The sequence below is a fragment of the Haliaeetus leucocephalus genome, unplaced genomic scaffold, assembly GCF_000737465.1.
Source record: "Haliaeetus leucocephalus isolate CR32 unplaced genomic scaffold, Haliaeetus_leucocephalus-4.0 Scaffold0, whole genome shotgun sequence".
In the NCBI taxonomy this organism is placed as follows: domain Eukaryota; kingdom Metazoa; phylum Chordata; class Aves; order Accipitriformes; family Accipitridae; genus Haliaeetus; species Haliaeetus leucocephalus.
Window position 1 is genome coordinate 132,159 of NW_010972436.1, and position 20,075 is coordinate 152,233.

The following is a 20,075-nucleotide window of genomic DNA, read 5'->3' on the forward strand; positions in this document are numbered from 1 at the left end:
CCCCCCTTCTCCCCCCCCCCCCCCCCCCGCCACTTATGGACCAACAGGTCGTGACCTTTCTGGCTGTTAAGAAGAATATTAAGGTGATCTTTATTTTTGCTAAGGCACCATCCTGCTTACGAGGTGCTTTTCCAAAGCCAGATTACTGCTGGCGGTGGTAGGCAGCCCCTTGCCCACCTGGGACTTGCCCACCAGGACCATGACTGGAAGTTGTTGACAGCGCGGGGGTGCACACATGTGCCACATGCTCCTCGAGTGAGCAGCCTCGCAGCTACCGAGGTTTACAGCTGGAAACTCCTGGTGAGAGCCCAGGCAGCGGCATGGCGAGACCTGCTGCCGGGTGAAAAATATCCTAGCGAGGCTGGCATCTGAAGCCTCTTCTTGTTTCGGAGGTGCTCTCCCTCATCTTTACTGCGTGCAGGTGCTGACAGTGTGGTGCTGGGAGGGTTGCTGGGGGTGTAGAGGTCAGGAGAAGTTTGTGGGTAGGAGAAGGGGGTCCTGGGGAGGTGAGCTGGGGGTGCAGGAGGGGCTTGCAGGGAGCTGGGGTGGCATGGGGAAAGGTAGGGAAGAGCAGGCAAGGGGAGAGCACGAGCAATGGGAACAGGGGGCTGTGGACAGCCTGGGCAGGGGGCTCGGCCCTGCGAGTGCTCTCCCCTCTTTATGTGTACGGTGTGGTGCAATGCTGCTGAAGGGAACAGTTCTATGTGTAAGTGGTTTTTGGGTTTTTTTTTTCGGTTTTTTTTAAATTTTATTTTTGGCCTGTAACCCCCTCTGCTGTGATCTGAAAATAATCTGCTGCTAGGCACGGCTAGCATCTTCCTTCATAAGCTAGGCGGCCGCCTGGCTTGAGTCTTAACGCAGGCGCCCGTTAACCCTGGCTCTGTCCAACTGGGAGTGTCCCTGGGAAGGAGTCTTCCCCTGCGCGGTTATCTTGGCTTGTGGGGACAGAGAAGAAACCACAGTTCCCTTTCAGAGGGAGGTGCTAGGCTGGCCTTGATAATTGTGTTAAATCTCTTCTCTAAGTCAAAACTAAACATAAGTAAAGCTACAAGGTGCGGAGAAACAAGCCACCTGCTGCCCGCTGGTGCCTGTGAGGGCAGAAACAGCCCCGGTGAAGCCATTTGTGTTCAGGTGGCAGGGCAGGTCTGTGGTTCAAACAGTAGGAAACCAATTGCATGCCAGGGAAGGCAGTGGGGAGAGGGGAAGCCAAGGGTGTGTAGCACCTTCCAGTGCAGCTAATGTGTCCCAAGACGTTGCACAGCTCCTCTCGCTGCAGGCTTTGGAAAGAAAGGGGGTGCATGGGCAAGGAGTTTGGGCAGATACTGCTGTCAGCCTCAGCTGTTCAAAGACTATGAGTTAGTCCAGTCGTGCTGCCCCCACCTCAGTGTTTTTAAGGAGTGGTGTTGGGGTCCTTGTTGGCATCCTTCAGGGTGAACCAGATTTGCAAGTTTATGCATATCTTTGTGCAGACTTGGACCTGGAGTTTATTTTTAATGAAACCCACAAATCTTATGTAGTGTGACTTCAGTTAAAGCAGCAAATGCTCCAAACCCAGGCAAAACTGTGAAAGCAGGCAATACTGATTTTAATTGCTCGTTTTTCCCCAACTTCTTATTTTCACAAGATTCGTGTCCTGACTCCCCTCCCTTTGCGGGTGTTTCTTCGTCATGGTGGGGAACAGAAAGGAACTTGTGAATAGCCAGCTCAACTTTGGCTGGTTAGGGCTGAGAATGCGACTGGTTTTTAATGTAACCAGCTCTGTCACAAGGGCCTGGACTGGGACCCTGACAGTTTGTTTCGTGTGGGTCATTAGCTGCCATGGAAGACTAATGACTATGGCTGACAACTTGTGTCCTCACAAAATAGGAGAAAAGGTTGGCTTTTCCCCTAGAGTGGATGGGAGGTTTGGAGTGAAAGTTAGTTCATCTGTCCCTTCCCTTAAAAAAAATGTACTGCACATTTTTGAAACTGAGTCATCAGGTAAAAGTTATTTCAAGTATTTTTAGGCTATTATGAATTCGATGCACTTTGGCCACATGCTCACTGGAAATTGTAAGAGAGTCTTGCTCAGATTTGCCCTGGCTGGGCTTGAAAAGGTGATGAGAGAGTTTCCTTGCTGCAGCCCTTTTAGATCTGGGCAGAGCAGAAGTATCTTAAAAGGGTTGTGACAACTGCTGTACAATACCCTCTCTGCAGAGATTGTATAGGAGCGACATAAACTATCCAGCCCCATCTTTCTGGGCAGCCTTTGCTGACAGGGTTAAGCAGGTGAGGTTGGAAGCAGGAAGGGGTGGAATATTTTGATGCCCTGTGCTCTGGACAAACTGGGAAGGGGGCATGCAAGGCTCTCGTCCATCAGCCAAGTTTGTGCCAAGGACTGTGTTGCCTCCTGCTGGCAGACCAGTGTTACCTTTTGACTCTCTCTGAGCTGTGCTTCTGGAGAGAAGTAGCACAGGATCAGATACGTGGTGTGCGGAGGGCAAATTCCCTCCAAAGTCACTTTGTCATGGAAGTCATAACAGGGATGCACAGATTCAGGAATGATTATTAGTGTCTGATGACCTGGCCAGGATTGTGAAATGATGCTGAGTAAGAGATAAAAGGTTTTATATCCCATAAACTTGGTTCTCGCTTCAGGGTAAACCGCAACGCTTTTCACATTTGAAAATATGCGAGTTTGACGGCTCTCTGGTAACTGCAAATAGCTGCAAACGTTAATCACTTGAAACAAGTCCTTAAAAATAAGAACAGACACAGATGCAGGCTATAGACAGGAAACTGAAAGAAGAGCTAATTGCTATTTTTTTGGTGTATTTTTTAAATCACATTTAAGCCTGCATATATGATTCTGCGAGTGACCCAGCAGCTCAAGCAGTTTATTCATTTATTTAAAACAGCTTTGTAGTTCACCTTGAAAACCACTTCCTGCCATATGGTTATATTATTTCCCTGTGCCACGTTTTTTGCTAATTATCAAGACCATTTGCTTTAAAATAGGTGTTTTTAATTTCACAGCCTTGTCTGCCTCTCCTGCTTGATCCTGCCCTGGAGTCAAGAGGCTGTGTCTGTTCATTCTCCATGGCAACAGGCTGTGATTTACTTGTTTCAATTTAATTAAAAAGCAGCTATCAAATTCTAGGCATCTTATATGTTCCTTATATTAGAAAAATATCAGTGGATCAGTCTCCACAACAGATGTACCAATCTCAAAATTCTCTGCCTGAGCCACTGGTTTCTTTCCCAGTCCATCCCTTTTGGAAGAGTTTAGGAGAGGGGGGAGTGCTGTGGCTTGTCCTCAGGTTGGAGCGGATGGGGGCCTCTGGACTGGGGTCGTGGTAGGAGTCGAGTTCTGGACTCCTGTAGTGCTGCTAGTAACATGGGGCTGCCAGTTTAAACTGCAGGACTACCTGTTCAAGCCCATTAGGTCGCCTCTCTCCTCCTGCTGTTGTGCAGTTGTTGGGAGGTTTTGGGGCTTGATGGGTTGGCATGAACACCCCAGACCTTGCCTGGAAAGGAGAGCGTGGGTTGCGTGCTCTGTGCATGGACTCCAGCTTGCTCAGGCAGGTGCTTTCTGCAGCAGCTACATCTGCTGAGCCATTTTTGGGGCTAGTGCGAGGTTGTGATGCCATTGCAGGCTTGGGTGAAAAGGGCACAAGTACCAGTGGGCACAAACATCTGTACTTGCTGCAGTGAAAATGCAGAAAATGGCAGTTCTGCTAGAAATGTAACTATGTTTATCAGCTCTCCCCATGTGAGAGATTTTACAAGTCCAAATCCTTTGTGTTGTGTTTGGTTTTTTGGTCCATCTTGAAGCCTATCTGTTTTTTGATGCGTGCATGATACGGCTTTTGGTTTTAAGCTGGTCACAGCGTAGAAACCCACAACGCCCTGTTGGTTTAAGCGTGCCTGGTATTTCTATGCAGGCTAGAAATGAAGGCCTTAATCTTACATTAGTTTTCCAAGTGCTGTGGTTGTACAAATACTAGTTTGTGTTAGTCAGGGATAAGGAAATGTACGGGCAATGACAGGCAGCTGTTGACTAAAGAGGGGACGGTGTTGGGAAAGGACCTTGGGGATGGATGGAGGAGTGTGGTACATTTACTAACCTACAGGTGTTAGGTTTAGTAGTAAATGGACAGAGTGGAACCAGTGTAATTAAGGACTGCCAAAATTAACGCTCCTTTTTGTCTTTAACACCAACACCCCAATTCTTAATAGGATTATTTTCCCTCGAAGGGACTTTTCAGATGACTCAGCCTTTGGAGTACCTGTGTGCCGGTGGTGTTTTCTTCCGAGGAGAAGCTGGGCCTGCTGAGTTGTATAACTAGACTCAGGTGCCACTTCTGAGCTCTGCTAACGTGTGAAAGAAGAAAAGTTGGCCGTGCATTTTTATTAAGTCTTAAGGAGTGGCTATCATCAGAAGAGTGCCTGCACAAAATGGCACTTTTTTTTTTTTTTCCTTTAGTGTTGCTACTCCTGGTGCTTTTTCAAAGTCACTGCTGGCGATTTTAACAGATGTAGGTTCTTGCTCCTCCTAGCCCTGCCAAAGCCTGCAAGGCTATGGCAGAAAATGTTGGACTCTCTCCTGGCTTGCTTATCTTCATTGATTAAAGTTATGTACAGAGTTTCTAGCTGCAGATTCCTGGTGATCATGCACCAACTGGGAAGACCCTCTTTGAGTCCCTGAGGTTAGCAGTTAAGCATGTGTTTACCAGTAAAGTGAGCATGTTTGGTCTACGGGCTGCTGAGCGGTAAATCTGAAATCTCATGATGTTGTTCCTAATAAAAACAGAATAAAACCAAGCAGAACCTCAAAGCAAGCTTTTGTTTGCTACTGTATTTAAGCAGATAAATTCAAGGAATTTATATCCAACTGGTAACATCCTTAATTCTTTATTACTAGTTTTACTAGAGTACAGGCATGATCTGTATTCTTTAAGAGTTCATCTGTTCCTCTTGCTTATCCAGCTTTGAAGTAGACCTCGCTGATATTAATTTCTGTATAGCCTGTAACCTCATCTATAAAATGAAGGGAATACTTCATACAGGCAGCTGTGAAGTTACATTTATTGTCTGTAAATTGCTTTTAGTAATTGAGCAGAGGAGGTGGAGAGGAATAAAGACAGTGGAGTAATATGGGCTTGGTTTTTTTTTTTTTTTAATCAAAAAGAACTGCATTATTTTTGTTCATCTGATGATGTAGAAGCTGATGGGGAAAGAAAAATGCTTTATCAAGAGCACCCTGAAACTAATTGTTAAGTTTGTAATGAAAACAGAGATTTCTGAGCATAGTGATGAAGGCAGCCATCTTGTTTGATAGTAACAGAGTCCAGTTTAGAAATAGGCACAATTATTATTGGAAATCCTGCAGCACCTCTCATATTTCTGTCTGGTTTGGGTCTGCTCAATTTTAGTGTTGTTCTTTATGTACATGGTTGCCTTCATCATCCAGTTCAGAAATGCTATTGGTAGGTAGAGCCTAATAATAGGTAAAACTCCCTGTTTTAAGATTATTAGCAAACACCTCTATTGCAGGCTTTTCAGCTAGGCCCCTTGTTTTGTGCTGACTGGTATACTTGTTGGGTGAAACTGCAGTTTAACGTGGGTAAGGATAGATTTTCTTGCTGTGGCTGAACCAATCTAACCACTTGCTCCTTCTAAGAGGGGTGGTCATGCCTTGCTCGTGGCTCTGTGGCTGTATTCCTTGTCTTGTGCCCACTCTGGTGCTAAACGGATCCAGCTTGTTCAGCTTTCGGAAAGCTGACTTCCCCCAAAATATAAAAAAATGAATAGTTTTCTCCTGGGACAGAGCGCTGAACCTGCTCACCAGGTTCAGGCTAGCATCAGAGTTGCCGCGCAGGAGGGGTGAGATTTGTTTTGCCAGCAGTGAAAGGTAGGGAAGGAAAGAAAGGTGGAAATGGGGCCCCCCTTTTTTGGCAGCAGTGAACTATTAGCCTGGTTCAGCTGTAATGTGAAACCTCACCCTCAGCCTTCATTTTCAGGTCCCTCCCTTCCCCTCTGCTCCTCTCATTCCTTCTCCTGGATATACTTGTGTGCCTCCAGATGCTGACTCCATTCCCAAGCAGTATTTTCAAAACGGGAAAAAGAGGGAAAAGGTTGAGTTTCACTGCCGCTGCAGTAAGAGATGTACTGTAGTTCCTGAGAGCCCATTGCTATGAGCCTAAGAATTATTATTATTATTATTATGATCATATATTATTTTTAAAGGGCTCAAAAAAAAAAAAAGTAGCCATAACCCTCCCCTATGAGAGGGCTAAAGGAGACTGCCTGAGGCGATAGCTGTATGCTGGGTTTGTGAAAGAGTTTCCCCAAACATGGTGATGGTGGCCTTTTGGACCGAGGCCTCAGACTTGGTGGGACCAGGTGGTCCCTGTGGCCTCAGATAAATGGCAAGAGCAGGGAAACGTCCAGAGAATTTTCTGCACATGGTGAGCCAGGCCTGAAGCTGACTACCACAGCACTAGGAGGAAGTCTCTCCATCTCTGAACTGTCACTTGCAGTTGTTCCAGGTACTCCTGCCTAACTAATTTTCAGGCACCAGCAGAAATTGGGAAGGCTTTGTGGGACGCTGCTGTGGTATTGCAGAATAGTGCCGTCTTGCTCCAGAGATCCGATGAAGCCAGGCATGTGCTGAAGCTCAGACTCTGTGGGAACTGGCAAAGACGAACTTTGCTTCTGCTGACCAGAGTGAAGAGCGTTTCTGCCTCACCTTTGCTGTTGATGGATTGGTGCATCTGCATTAGCCCTTGCTGACTGCGGGAAAGGGGGGATGTGTCACCTAATGAGATGCATGCCCAATTGTCTACTTAGCAGGGGCATGGTGCAGGTCAGAGTGTGCATTTGGAAGACTAGATGGAGGCATCTGTTGGCCTACAGTGATTGCTTTATGGTTAACGGAGCAGATACTGTGTCTGTCTGGTGAATTTTATACAGCATGAAGGTGAAGATGATGTCAGTGAAGAGTAGTGTGCCAGAGGCAGCAGGATGCAGTGAGCCTATGCATGTGTGGACCGACTAAGGGCTGTACCTGGCAGGAGGGGCAGGTTGCAATTGGTGTGCTGCACAAATTAGAAATGTTTATGCAGCCATTTTCAAATAAGGAAAGTAGTAGGGAGGGATGAGGGAATTTGCTCCAACTTGAGAGTTTTTAGAGATTTGTTTTATGCTGTACTGCAGTTGGTTGGGTTTTTTTTTAAGCATTTAAGCCTAAATTCCTCTCGTTGGTATATGAAGACATTATGGCAAGAGAAAGATTATTGTAGGATTGTGTTGCTTTGCATGGTAAGATTACACACTGGGTGGCTGTTACAGTGGATTTGTGTTCCATGGATGGAGTGAATAAAGGAAAGAACTGGTGTATTGATATTAAATAATGGTGCCACTGGATATGCTGAGCACAAAGTGTCTTTGTTTTCAAGGATATGTTTTTTTAAAAATCTGACACACTTATAAGCCAGCTGCAGTATTTTTTTTTTAAAGACACATTTGTAAGAGAGAGGGCAATAGAGAAAATGCTACAAGTAATCTCATTGAGAAGTATGTTTTTCTTCCATCCCTTTGCACATGTGTGCAGCCTCTGGGGAAGATTTTACTGAAGGAGCTGGATAATCGGGGTCTTCTCTGGAGCTGGCATTGTTCTGATTGATGTAGTGGGTATTAGCTGGGGGATGTGTACAGATGCAGGGGCTGTGTGGAGTTTCATCTCTGCAGTTTCCCTTTTTTTCACTCCTGGGTAGAGGTATGTATCCTAGCACTTTTGTCTTCCACCTACATCTCTTCCTCATCTCCTGTAAATACTTGCTGACTTTTTTTTTGTTGTTCTTCTGGCAAATCTTCAATTGTACTTGTAATGGGTGACTCTCTTCCTGGGCTGCTTAACCTGGCTCATCATGATGGGTGTTCCTGTAAGCCAGCCTTTCCTGGATCTCTTCGCTGAATTTGCGTGCAATCTGCCCAGTCTGGGGCCTTCTCTGCTGTTGTATTGGTTGCTCTAGCAAAGATCCAGGTATTATAGCTGACTCTAGCAATGCTCCAGCTGCCTCGTGGAGTGCAAAGGAATGCGGTGAAAGAAGCAGCCGTTCCTGGGCCCTGTTTGTCCTCAGGCTGGAAATGCCGAGGGCACATTAGAGTTCCCATGTAGGACTGCAATAATTAAATAGTGCTGGGAGAGAGGGGGGAGGAGAGCATGTGATGGTCACTTCAAATAGATTAACAAAGAGGGGCTATTACAGTGCCAGCAGAAGACATCCTTCTGTGGAGGTTCCTAGCCAGGAAATATTTTAAAAAGCTGTTCAGAGAGTGAGAGGCAAGCCTGATAGGTCTGTGCTATAATTAATTGCCCAGATACCACTGGAGGATCGGTTTGGAGAAGGGTACTCATACATGAGATGGGTGTGGTGTAGAGAGGGAAACGGGAATTTCCTGACTTCTGTTTGCAAAGCTCAAATGTAGAAAGAATTTTAGACATAATAGGTGGAAAGAAGGACTAAAATTAATAGGTAGTTCAATTTTTTTTTTCTCCCCACTGTGTGCTCCTGGCTAGCATTAGTTGAACATCAGTTGAAGCAGTACAGAGCATGCTTGGGAACTGGAGACATTAAGCAGAAAGAGAGAGTGAATCTGATTAGCTCTGCTTTTCTTGCATTAGGCAGAAAGACGGGCTGAAATGTGATTGCAAACAGATAATAGCAGCAGGCTCCTGAGGCACCACCACGACCCAGCATATGGGGTGATGGATCTAACCATGCCATAGAACTGTTTCTTGTAATAGAAGCCGCTTGTTTTTATGTTGTGGTTTCTGCTGTACTTTCTAATTATCCTATTCATCGCTGTCTGCCATTTTGAGCCTGGCCACATGGGATGGCTCAGCCCACTGGAATGTGTGCCCTGTTGAGCACTTCTGCCCTGAATAGTAACCGTAGCTCTGGTAGCCAAACGGTGGGAGGGAAGAGGTGCCAAGGCTCGAGAGTCCTAGCTATTTTCCCCCTTATTTCCAAGAATAATGGAGGTTACAGCTGCTGCTTTTGCCATACTGGGAAAGATGAGTGCTGATGTTGTGTGTAAAGCTCTTAACTTTACTCTGAAAGTGCAAGTATTGGGGTTTGTTGGGAGAAGGTTCCTAGTGACCTGAAAAAAGGGGCATCTATCAGTACTACTTATAAATAATAAAAAAAAGCTGGCTTTGCTACACCAGCCACTTTCTCAGCACAGTAGCAGAGATCCTGGAGCCATTTCCAGTCTGTGGCCTCTCCTCTACACAGAACAAATGCAGGAGAGAAGACAGGCTGGCAGAGGCTCAGCCATTGCAGGCTGGAATTGGCACTGCTGATAGAGCATCCAACATCCCTGTGTGCTGCTGGGGGAGTTTTCTGTGTTGATGAGGTGGCCCCTTCCCCAAAACAACCTGCTTGCCCTTCTCTCCACCCAAGGCTTTCATTGGTGGAAAGCTTAAAGAAACGTTTCCAAAACTGGTGTGGATTGGGGGAATGCAAAGAGAGTGGGAAGAGTAGAGCTCTCCTTAAAATGTCTGAACGAAGCATAGTAGTAAGAAGCTCAGGTGCGCGTGCGCACACATGTGTGTGTGTGTTTTAAGGCCAGAAGGGGTGGGTCAGACTAGTGTTTCTGTGACCTTTTCTCAACTGTGTCTTGCCTTTCCTGCCTGCTGCCTCTTCTTGCTTGTCAGGGGACTTCCACTTCCTTCCCGCTGACCTGCAGGGCTGCAGGCAGCCTCCCTGCCCTTGTGGCAGCTCCCAGCTCTGGCTCTGAGCCCAAGCTGATAATCCTGACAGATTTTACTGGCTTGTGCTCTGCTCTGTGCCTTGCTGTAGGGGAGAGAGTGAGTGAGGTTGTGGTGTGCATGACTTTCAGTATCATGCTGGCCCTGGGATTCCACCTGGTGGCATCCGTGTGAAACCCAAACCTCGTAATAAGCACCAGCTGAGCCTCTGGTAGAGCCTGGCTTTGCTCAGCGAGGCCTCTTGCTTCCCTACCTGCAGGTGGCTGGCTAGCACAGATGTCATCCAAACACACCTTCTAATTGTCTCTGGCTGTCCAGATGATTGCCAGTGGTATGGGGTTGGGGTGGAAGTAGGAGGTGTTGATAGCCAGGAAAGCAAAAATTCATCAGGTACCAGAGAGGGTAATGAAGATCTTCTCTCGCCGCTCTCTCCATGCATCAAAGCACACTTAAAAAACCCAGAGCGTTCATCTTTGACCCCCATTAATGACTGGCTTGGTCTGTGTAAGAGTTTTATGAGTCTGCTGCTGCTCCCACAGAGTTTAATTATTTAGAGCATGAGGTGGAGGTTTGTGCTTTCACTGCTGATGGTCCAGGGTTCAGGCCCTCCTGATGGGCTGCGGGGGATTGGTTACAAAGGCAATCTGGCTGGATATTGAGGAGCCGAAGGGAGGCGTGAGCTGCAGCTGTGCAGTCCTCGTCAGGGCTGGGAACATATCCTCTTCTCATTGTGCGAGGTCCATGTGACTGTGTCATTTTGAATTTAAGGTCTGTGTCCTTATCTTCAGGGTACTTCATGGTGCGGACCTGAGATACCTTAAATGACTACCTGAAGCTGCCAGGTGGGCACGCTTGTGGCAGGCCCTTCTTGTTGCTGAGCCCCTCAGTCAACAGTAGAGGCTTTAGGGGCTGGTGTAAGACTCTGGCAGCAATATCTGGTTTATCAGCCCTAGGCTACAGGCTCTTCCCGTTCCCTGCGGTGGTATGCCTTCGCCTGCCTTCTTGCTGCTAACAGCCCCCTCCTGTTTCCCCCAGCTCCTGCTCTACACTGTAGCAACCACCTTTCCTACTGTAAGATTCCACATTCAGCCTGCTGCTTCCTTTCCTTTGCAGTACGTCAGCTTGTTCTTGCCTTCCCTACTTTTCCACATCCAGGTTTTCTCCGCTGTTAATACTCCCAAGACTTTGGAACACAGAACAGATGTAAGAAACAACCAGGTGACTGACTGATGTGCTCAGAGACCATTGCGCAGCTCGTGTTCCCAAACAGGCAGCTGGCCAGCTAGACCAGGAGTGTTTCCCTGCTGTCCTGCTGACCATTCAGCCAGGTTTACACTTCTAGTGGGAAGGTGCCTGGCTCCAGGTCGGTTGATGGGGATGTGGGCTGGTCTGACGCATCAGCTGGCCAGCTGGAAGGGTCACACTGACGATGCTCATGTTCTGGCAGCTGGTGGAACGGGTAAATTCCCCTTGGGATTGTGCTGCCTCTTACATTGGTGGGTCCCGAGGGCTTGTGGTGCTTATCAGTGCTGAAATGAAACAGCAGCAACTGTTTGGTGCAAGACTAAGTGGAGGCTTGTTTCAGAGCAGAAGTGATTGATATTGGCGGATCTGGGTTTGGGTGACAGCAAAATAAATTTATGGGTGGACTGGGAAGCCTTGTTTAATGTGGAAGGTTCACACTACATTTCTCGTACCATGACCGTCAATAATGAAAATGCCTATCACAGCAGACACCAAGCTAGCGGGTTGCCTGGTGTGTTGCTGCTTCTGAAGTTGAGCTTGTTGTGCATGCTGGGGCTCACTTCTGTACTCTGCCTACTGCCATTTCTTACACCCTGAGCTCAGGGACCACTTGAACCTTCACCTTCTTGCATCTGCTCTCCTGCCATCTCCTCGTATGTGCCTGATCTCCTGTTTTCTGCTGTAGCAAGGGCCTATGCAGGCTTTTGGTTGCATGCCAATGGGCTCTTCATGCTATCCCTATTTACCCTGGTTTATCTCTTCCCACTCCTTTCGCTATTCCTATTTCATTTCCTTTGGTATGGGACTAACGTTCCAGGTTGTGTTGGGAGACTGCATTGAGCTGAGATGGCAGAAAGAGGGTGGAGGGAAGGAAGGGGCTTATACTGGTAGATGTGAGTTTCTGCCATCAACTCAGTCTTTAATCTGTTATTATGGACCTAGCTAAATCAGGTGGATTTGCTAGACAAATGCCAGATGCTCTGTGTCCTTCCTGCTTCCATATTCTACTCTGTTTTTCCATTTTTTCTTTTTTTTCCTGCAAATTAATAGGATTCTGCCCATTGATGATTAAAACATCGCCTGGAGTTTTGGAATGGATCAGATGCGTCAATCAAATGTTACCACATTGCACCCAAAGAGAGGAATGCCATCCAGCTGGGGGTAGGGTCTTTTTTTCTTTGCCCCAATCAGTGTCTAGAGTTATTGGAAACCTTTCTGGGTTTTTAAATGCAATAATATTTAATAGAAAGTACTAGTTTTCAAAATTAATTACTTTATTGTGTGAAAAATTGACTGCTTTCTTTTTTTTTTTTATTGGTATGGAGCAATGTTGTGTGTCTTTATATTCAAAATGTTATTAATAATCTTGAGGCTTTGAAGGACTGTGGTAAAGAAAACATTTCAGTAACTACTTCAAATATTTTGGGAGGGAAATTTTGTGTTTTAAATGACAAGTAAATATATTCTGATTACTAAGAAAGATGAAAATAATTTAACTTTTTTTCAGAAATGTCAAAGTTCAGGTCATTTGTACCAGTTCTAGAAATTAATGCAAAACAGACTAATACCTGTGCATAAACTGTTCCCCTTGCAACAGAGGAAAGGAAGCGAATAGATCAGTAAGAAGCTGCATCTCTTTGTGTGCTGCTTACGGATATGTGGCTACTATGGCAGCAGGTGTAGCATGAGACTTGGAATGAAATAAAAGGTCAGGGAGAATGTGAATCCGGAGCCTCGCATGGGCTTAAAGCACAGGTTGCAGCCGGAGTGGCAAACTGAAGTGGCTTTTTGGCTCCCTTCCACTTACTAGTGCGTGGCTACCCATTATCTTCTCGCTGGTATGCCACTTGGCTGTTTCAGCAGAGAGGCTGCAGAGACAAAACACTTATCTGGCTCTCAGAAGTGGGATGGACTTTCCAGGTCAGGCATGAGAAGATGTGTGTTAGGGTTTGTGTCCGGAAGTAATGCTGTTCCAGTGTTGCTCACTTGAAATCCAAAGCTCCTTATGCTTCACTTTGATTTCCTGTTCTTGTTAGAATTGCTTTTGCTTTAGAAATGAAGGGTCTTAAAGCTGAGGGGTTTGACAGAGCGTGCTGCAGAATGATTCTTTCTCCTCAGCGTGCAAGTTTCCTGAATGAATGATTTTGAAGTAAAGTAATATTTCCCTGCAGAGTCTGCCTCTGTTAAGTCTTTAGACTGTCACAGCAACAGCAAGACTACTAGTGCAATATTAATAATTTATGTGTGTCCCTCATTTTGGACCTTTGTCAGTCATTTCAGCCTCAGCAGGCTGGGAGAGATGAGAAAAGCACATATAAGTTTTGCTGCTGTTTTCTCTGCATATCTTCTCAGGGTAGGCAAAGGATTTTGGTCTCCAGAGAATGTCTATCTGGAACCTTTTAGCAGTGCTAAATTTGCAGAAATAATACCAGAAAATAGCATAATGGTGTCTCATTTCAGTCATCTCTGCATAGGGTTGTACTGCTTTCATTGGACGTCTGCAACAAGTGTGGTTCGGATGTTCATGAGCTTTGCCTGGTTGCAGTAGGTGAGGGAGAGGTGAACCTTTTATGGGTCCCTTCTGTGGGATGAGCCAAGCCAGGGTTTTGCTGCATGTGTATAATCAGCCCCAAATGTTTCTGTGCTGCTGCAGCTGCACATAGCTTTCTTCAAAACTGGGCTTCGTGTCCTCGATTCTTTCCCTCACCCTCTTCTAAAGGGAGGGAGATGGTCAGGTAGTTTGTGAGTTTCCTGAGTAGATCTTGCTTGAGGTGAGGAGCAGAAGACTCTGATCCAAATGAAAATGGGTCTTCAGAAATGAGGCTGATAAGAGGATGTCACAAGAGAATTCAGCTGGTTTAAATACAAAGTGTTAGTGAATTCTGGAGTTAACTGTTGCAGGCTTGTGCTTGGTGTTAGCAATCATGTGAACACCTTCCAGCTTGGCTGTCTACTAGGTACTTCTCCTTCAAATCCTGTTGGAAGCATGACACTGCGTTTTGGGGTTTTGAAGGGCCACTGGTGTAGCAGCGAGCATGAACCTAGTTGACGTGTTTCAGTGAATCTGTGTTCTTGCAGGTGGGTACTGAACAGTTTGAGTCACATTGGTCTACTTCGAGCGGTATTTAGCAAGCAGGTAAGTAGTTTGTGGGAAGTTGAAGAGTTAGCTCCCATCTGTTGCTGATGGTCCAAAGTGGTTGATTCACTCCAGGCAATGGGGAACCCACAGGTTCTGTGCTGGGTCATGGATGGATGGGACTGTCTAGGAGAGGAGAATGTTCTGCAAAGAATTTAATCTGTATCTCAAGCCTGGAATAGCTTTATTGAGGAAGGACATATTTCTAGAATAATTGTTGGGGGAAAACTAATGTTTCTTTAAAACTGGATTACATTGTTTCAAATTCTGGTTTTGAACATCTTGGCTTGGAAAAAAGTTTGCCTCAAAAACTGCTGTGTGTGTGCAGAAAGATTAACGGATAAGAAGGAACTTGATCTAATTGTTTTGTGTCGCACTCATTAAAAGATCTTTTCATTTGAGACTGAATTTTTTGCCATGGTTTGTACCTTTGTAGTTCAAACATACTCTCCTCCTGGATTCTCTGTTTTGTTGAGTCTCCCTGAGAGCTTGTATGTACAGTTTGAAGAAAACAAGATGTAACTGAGTTAAGATTTCTTGAACTTAAATTTTAATACTTAAATTGCATAGCCAAATGGTTTGGCTGCTGGTGAATGGTTATAGTTCAGAAAGAAGCTAAGATGCCTTGTTGGACTTCAGATGTCTTGGTTGCAGCAATGAGAATTTTTTTCTTTTTTTTCTTTTTTTTTTTTTTGACTGATGAGGGGCTAGAGCCTTGCTCCTGGCTCTGTACTTGAGTGCTTCGTCTAATATACATGTGCGTTTGTAACAAAAGACTTTTTGCAAAGCAGCACTGATTTCTTCTGCAAAACAGAGAGAATTGGGAAGCTGAGTTGGAAGACTCTCTTTCCTTCCTCCACCCCTCTTTACGAGAAGTACTTTAAATAGGGAGCTGTTCAGCAGGTTGCAACCAGAATTCTATAATAAGATCTCTGTTCGCTCTCCCTACTTTTTCACATGCAAAGTTGTGGCTGTAATTTTATGACAGCTGCCCTCTTGGCTGACATGCAGCAGATTGAACTGGGGATCTCCAGAGCTAAAAGTGTGAGCTGCTACTCTGTGAGCTAAAGCTCTATAGCTGGAGGCTGTAATGATCTATATCCTTCATGACTGAGTGTAGAAGGGAGCTGCAAAAAGCACTTGCTGAGTTATGGTGCGTACAGGGTACTCACTGTCTACATGGTTACTTCCCGGGTGTACTGGAAGCTTTCTTTGAGCGGTTTGTGATAATCATACAAACTGTTGTCAACTCATGGGTGCTTTAAAATGACACTCCATTTTGAAGCCTTTCTACCTTAAATAAAATAACTTTACTAGCCTGTTACTCAGGCACAGACGTTTGTTGCTGTATGTGTACGTTGCGCTGAGCATGAGGGATCCTGATGTTACTGAGGTCCTTCAACTCTAATGCAATGTAAGTAATTGTTAACAATACTAAGTGCAATATGAAAAATTCTACAGCACCAGTGATGTTCAGAAAAATGTGCCTTTATGCTTTGTCATTACAATAGGTTTTTTGTAGATGGCACCGTGGGAGCTTTGTAAAAACGAAGGAAGGAGAAGCTGAAATTGTTGGAATCTCTCCTGTTTCCTAAGGACCAGGAAAACCTGAGCAGTGCCAAAGTTTGTGAGGCTGAGGAAAAATTAAGGGAAGCAGAACCATATGGAGCTTCATGAGTAGTGTCAGCCGTGGGTGGCTTCTGCAACCAGTGTTGTTGGAGAGGGGGAGGTGTGTTATAAGTTGAGACATTAATTTTGAACTTTGTGATGTTCTTAACACCTCCTTCCCCCCACTCCATCCCCAAACAAAAACCAAACCAAAAAAAAACCACCAAAAAGGGAGATAAGTGTCTGCTAGCTTTAAATGGGGCAAAATATGTGTTCCTGTTGATCTGCACAGTTCAAATCCAAGCTGATCTTTCCCCCATTCAAAAAATATAAAAAGGAAATGTTTAAGGGAGGCAACTAAGCATTAAATAAATTCAAAACTGAGACGGGCCTTCAGATCTAAAACACTAAGTTAGTACTAGCCCAGTGTGTCAGAAACTTAAACTTGATACCAGATACATTACTAAGAGTGAGATTCTCTGCTGTAAATTAAGATATTTTCTATATATGTTAGGTCATGTCCAATTACACACTTCTGACCATGCTAAATCATGGTTTAGTTAACGCCCTCCACCCTAGTTGCATCCTCCACTGCCTTTCTTTGCATGAATTCATGCACACAGGGTTAGTATAAAGATACCTATAGCATGGCTTAAGAAATTCCTATTTCCTCACCTCCCACCTCACATTCTGTATTGTACCACCACTGTCATCCCACTGGTTGTGCAGATGCAACCATTGGTAGGACTGTGGTGTGAAATACATCAGTGACCTGATATGGCTCAAAAGCCCCAACCCTCCAAATATGTGAAGCAATCCAGGCTACAGTGATCTAGTCCGCGGTGCTGCCTTGCAAGCAGCAGTGTTGGCAGAACTGGGGAGGGGATATTGCAGGAGTGGTGGAGGGAATTTCTTAAGTTGGTGTTACTCCTGAAAGAAGCGTCATGTGGGACTGGCCCCATCAGGCCATCTCACCAGTCCTGGGACTTGATTCTCTACTGCCAGCCTGTCACTCCTTACAGAGACAGCGGGATGAGGCTTCCCTGCTTCCCGTGGGAGCCTGTTCCACAGCTTAATAGACTTCACTGTCAGGAGACATTTCTTGATTATGCTTTAATCATGGGTGTCAAACTCCTGGTCTCTGGGATGACCTTAGCCTGCATCAATACAAGTGCCTTCCTTGCACGTGCTGCCTAGAGCCTCCCCCCCCGCCTCCCCCTTCTCCTCTGGCATTTATTGTAGGCCTGTTTCAGCTGCAGGCTGATGTACCTTGGCTCAAACTCCACTGTCCTTAGCAAGGCTGTTGCAGAAGTACGGAGCTGGGAGTCCACATCAAGGGCCTGAGTTGTGATCTGAGATGGGCTAGTCACTTGGAGTAGGTTTTCAAGAATCCAGGCTGCTGGCAAGTGAGCAGACACAAGCTGAAGCAGCATTCTTGTACGTCTCTACCTTGGATAGAGCCAAGTCCAAGGAATCTGTTACAGCACCGCTGTCCCCTGACCTAATTACGTTGCTGTCAAACTTGGTTGTGCAGGTAAGACTACAGTATATTCCTGCAATGAGTTTAAAGCCGGGCTCTCAATTTCTTTTACATGACAGAGTTTGTGCCACCTATGTTGAAACAGCTAGGAAGAGCAACCCAGCCAAGCTGTTCTTCTGTGAGGCTGTGGAAATACCAACCACGAGGCTCTGTGGTGAAACTCTGTGCGCACTGTATCAGTTTGGCAGACGTCGGCAAAGAGTCTGCCCTGCTATCTCTTCAAGGGATGGCCCTCTCCCATGGCTGATGGCAGTTATTGCCAGGTTGCGGTGGCTGGCGGCGAGAGGTTGGATGGGTTTCCTGGCGAGAAGAATGTGCACCCACTGTGTCACAGCCCTGGTATGCAGTATAGTCTGGTTGCACTAGAAGACTTTCTTTTTTCCCCTGTAGCACATAGCTGTTGTTTTGCACATGTGGACTTCATGTAAGTATTTGCTGTCTTCCAGATCTCTTCTCTTTGTTGCCCCTTGCTGAACCACCTCAGTTCCTTGTATCCCCTTTCCGAGGTAGGATGAGTAGAGCAGGTTTCAGTGCTGCAAGAGGTGAATATATCTTTGACTTGTATCATATCATTATGAAATCAGTGCTGTTTTCTGGTTTGTTCCTGGTACTGTCAGACATCTTTCTCACTCTCCTGTCTGCTTCTGTGATACTGGTAGACCTCTATGTGATGTCCTTTTAAAGAATGAATGTAATTACTCCAGAACTGGAGGGTGTATGAACTGTTTAGATAATGACCCATTAAACTGTTCACAATCGGAATGGTTGTGACACCAGAGATATGAAGTAGCTTCCTTACTGTTTCTCCTGATCCCCTCCTCTGCACCCAGGGTGGACCCTTCTACATCCCCATCCTGCCGCTGTGTCATCCAGTTCATGTCCCAGCTCCCTTCTTCTCATCACCGCTCTTCCAGGGAGTTATTTCTGTAGAGTCCCTGCACCGTTCCTGCTCTTCACCTGCTGGGGGTTCTCATCCTCCTCCTTGCTTGTCAGAGGTCCTTGTCCACCTTTCATCGGTGCTTTACCATCGTCGGCTCTTCTGCATAGCTCTGCCTTTGCTGACTGTACTGCCTGCTTCACAAGGAAGAGCTTTTTGCTTTCCCCCATTCCTATGGGAGAAATAAAACTTAGTCTCATCTAGAGGTGCATAAAACATGGCCACACTGTCACCAGATTTTTGGGTTTTTATGTCCTGTTTGGCTCAGGAAAAAATATCTTTCCAGTTAGCCATGCATGAAGTATCCCTCTTCCCATATCTTTGTTTTCATGGGGTTTGCATGCAGCATCTTGGTCTCCTGGGGCTAAGTGCTATGCCTGTTGAATCTGAGGATGTAGTTTTATGAGCGTTGTTTTCAGCAGCCCCTGCTGCTCCTGAGCTGCTTGTTCAGCTGTGCCAGTGCAGCTGAACGTACTGCTGTACACTGAACTGGATCAGGGAATTGATCTGGATTAAAGTAGCCAGGGTGGAGAGGAAAGCTGCTTAACCCAGTAATTTGCCCAAAGAAATACTTGAGAAACTACAGTTTAAGGGCACTTTGACTTGATAGCCCTTTGACTTGATAGCCCTTTGACTAACAACCCCCTTTTACAGAAATGTCTTGTTTAAATGTTGAGTTGCTGCCTCCCACCCTTCAAATCCTTCTCCCAAACTAGTAACACCAGCAGCCACCTGCTTCAGGCTTAGAGCAGCTGCTGCAGATTAAGATGCACTGTGTAGCCACTCTGGGAAGTGTGGGCCACGGTACCATTTGGAAGGGTTAAGAACCCCCTGGAGTAAAAATGGATGTGTCTCAAAGAGTGAGCAAAATCATCCTCATTGTGCAACATCTTAGAAAAAGCTTCTTGCTTATCTTAATAGCTGGTCTGGTTCTACCCTGAGCCTTATTAATGTTCCAGGACGTTGCTATGTCACTTAAGTTTCTGGGAAATATAGCATACCTCTGGATGCTGCCTTGAAACTTTGAAAATGCCTGCCCCTGCCCCACTCTGCGGGACATGTTTAACCTGCCCTATCCCTCCCGAACCGCTTGAGCAGGGCCCTGTCTGATGGCTCTGCTCCTGCTCTTCCATTTGGCTTTCACACACCCTTCCCTGCCTTATCCATTTGTGTGCTCCCAACTTCATGCTGTCCTGGGTTTAATTTTTGTTTAAGATCTTCGTTCCTTTAATGACAGCAGGAACCGAAGGCTGTTCTCTGTGGGGGCTGTGGTGTGCGGCTGTGCTTGAGGTAATGAGACTTGATGAAAACCTCTTGTTACTGTGGCAAGATTTCTTCCTTCTCTGTGTTTAAGAAATGGGGAGGGGGAGGAGAAAAGAAAAAGTGACAGACCCTGCTGGGTATGTTAATATATTTTTAATGGCTTGCATGTGGCTAGCTGAAGACTTATTTGTCCAGCCTGTGAGAAAAGTGGAGCAGCGTGTTACTCTTGTGCACCTTTGACTGAGCTTAGCCAGGAGTTGAAATGGGAGAGAGGGAGGGTTGGGGGAAAATTTCACAGAAATCCTGATGATACAAATGAAATATGCTAGAGATGGAGGGGGGTTGGCAGGGAGTGGAAGAAGATTGGATCCCAGATACCTCCTCCCCTCCCCCTCCCCAAATCGTCCTCTTTTTCTGGAATATTCCACCGTCTGTGATCATCAAGAGAGCTACTGTCTCAGACTGGTATTTCTACCAGCGGTGAGGGGAGAGATTTTTCTGAAATAGTTGCTGTATTTCTGACGAGAAACAAAAGGGTTTACACTACGGTGGCAAGCTGGGGAGGGAGCTGGCGGGGTTGCAGGGGGGG

At 45.9% G+C, this 20,075-nt stretch overlaps 1 protein-coding gene across 3 annotated transcripts in view; it reads left to right on the forward strand.

Annotated features, from left to right (window-relative positions):
* The first annotated feature begins 108 nt into the window (after positions 1 to 108).
* Positions 109 to 20,075, forward strand: part of TCF20 (transcription factor 20 (AR1)) — a 130,666-nt gene continuing 110,699 nt past the window's right edge. For all 3 annotated transcript variants that reach the window (XR_774471.1, XM_010567599.1, XM_010568412.1), the window contains exons 1-2: positions 109 to 300; positions 12,053 to 12,163. The gene's annotated coding sequence lies outside the window, so the exon portion shown is untranslated. The remainder of the gene's footprint in view (positions 301 to 12,052; positions 12,164 to 20,075) is intronic.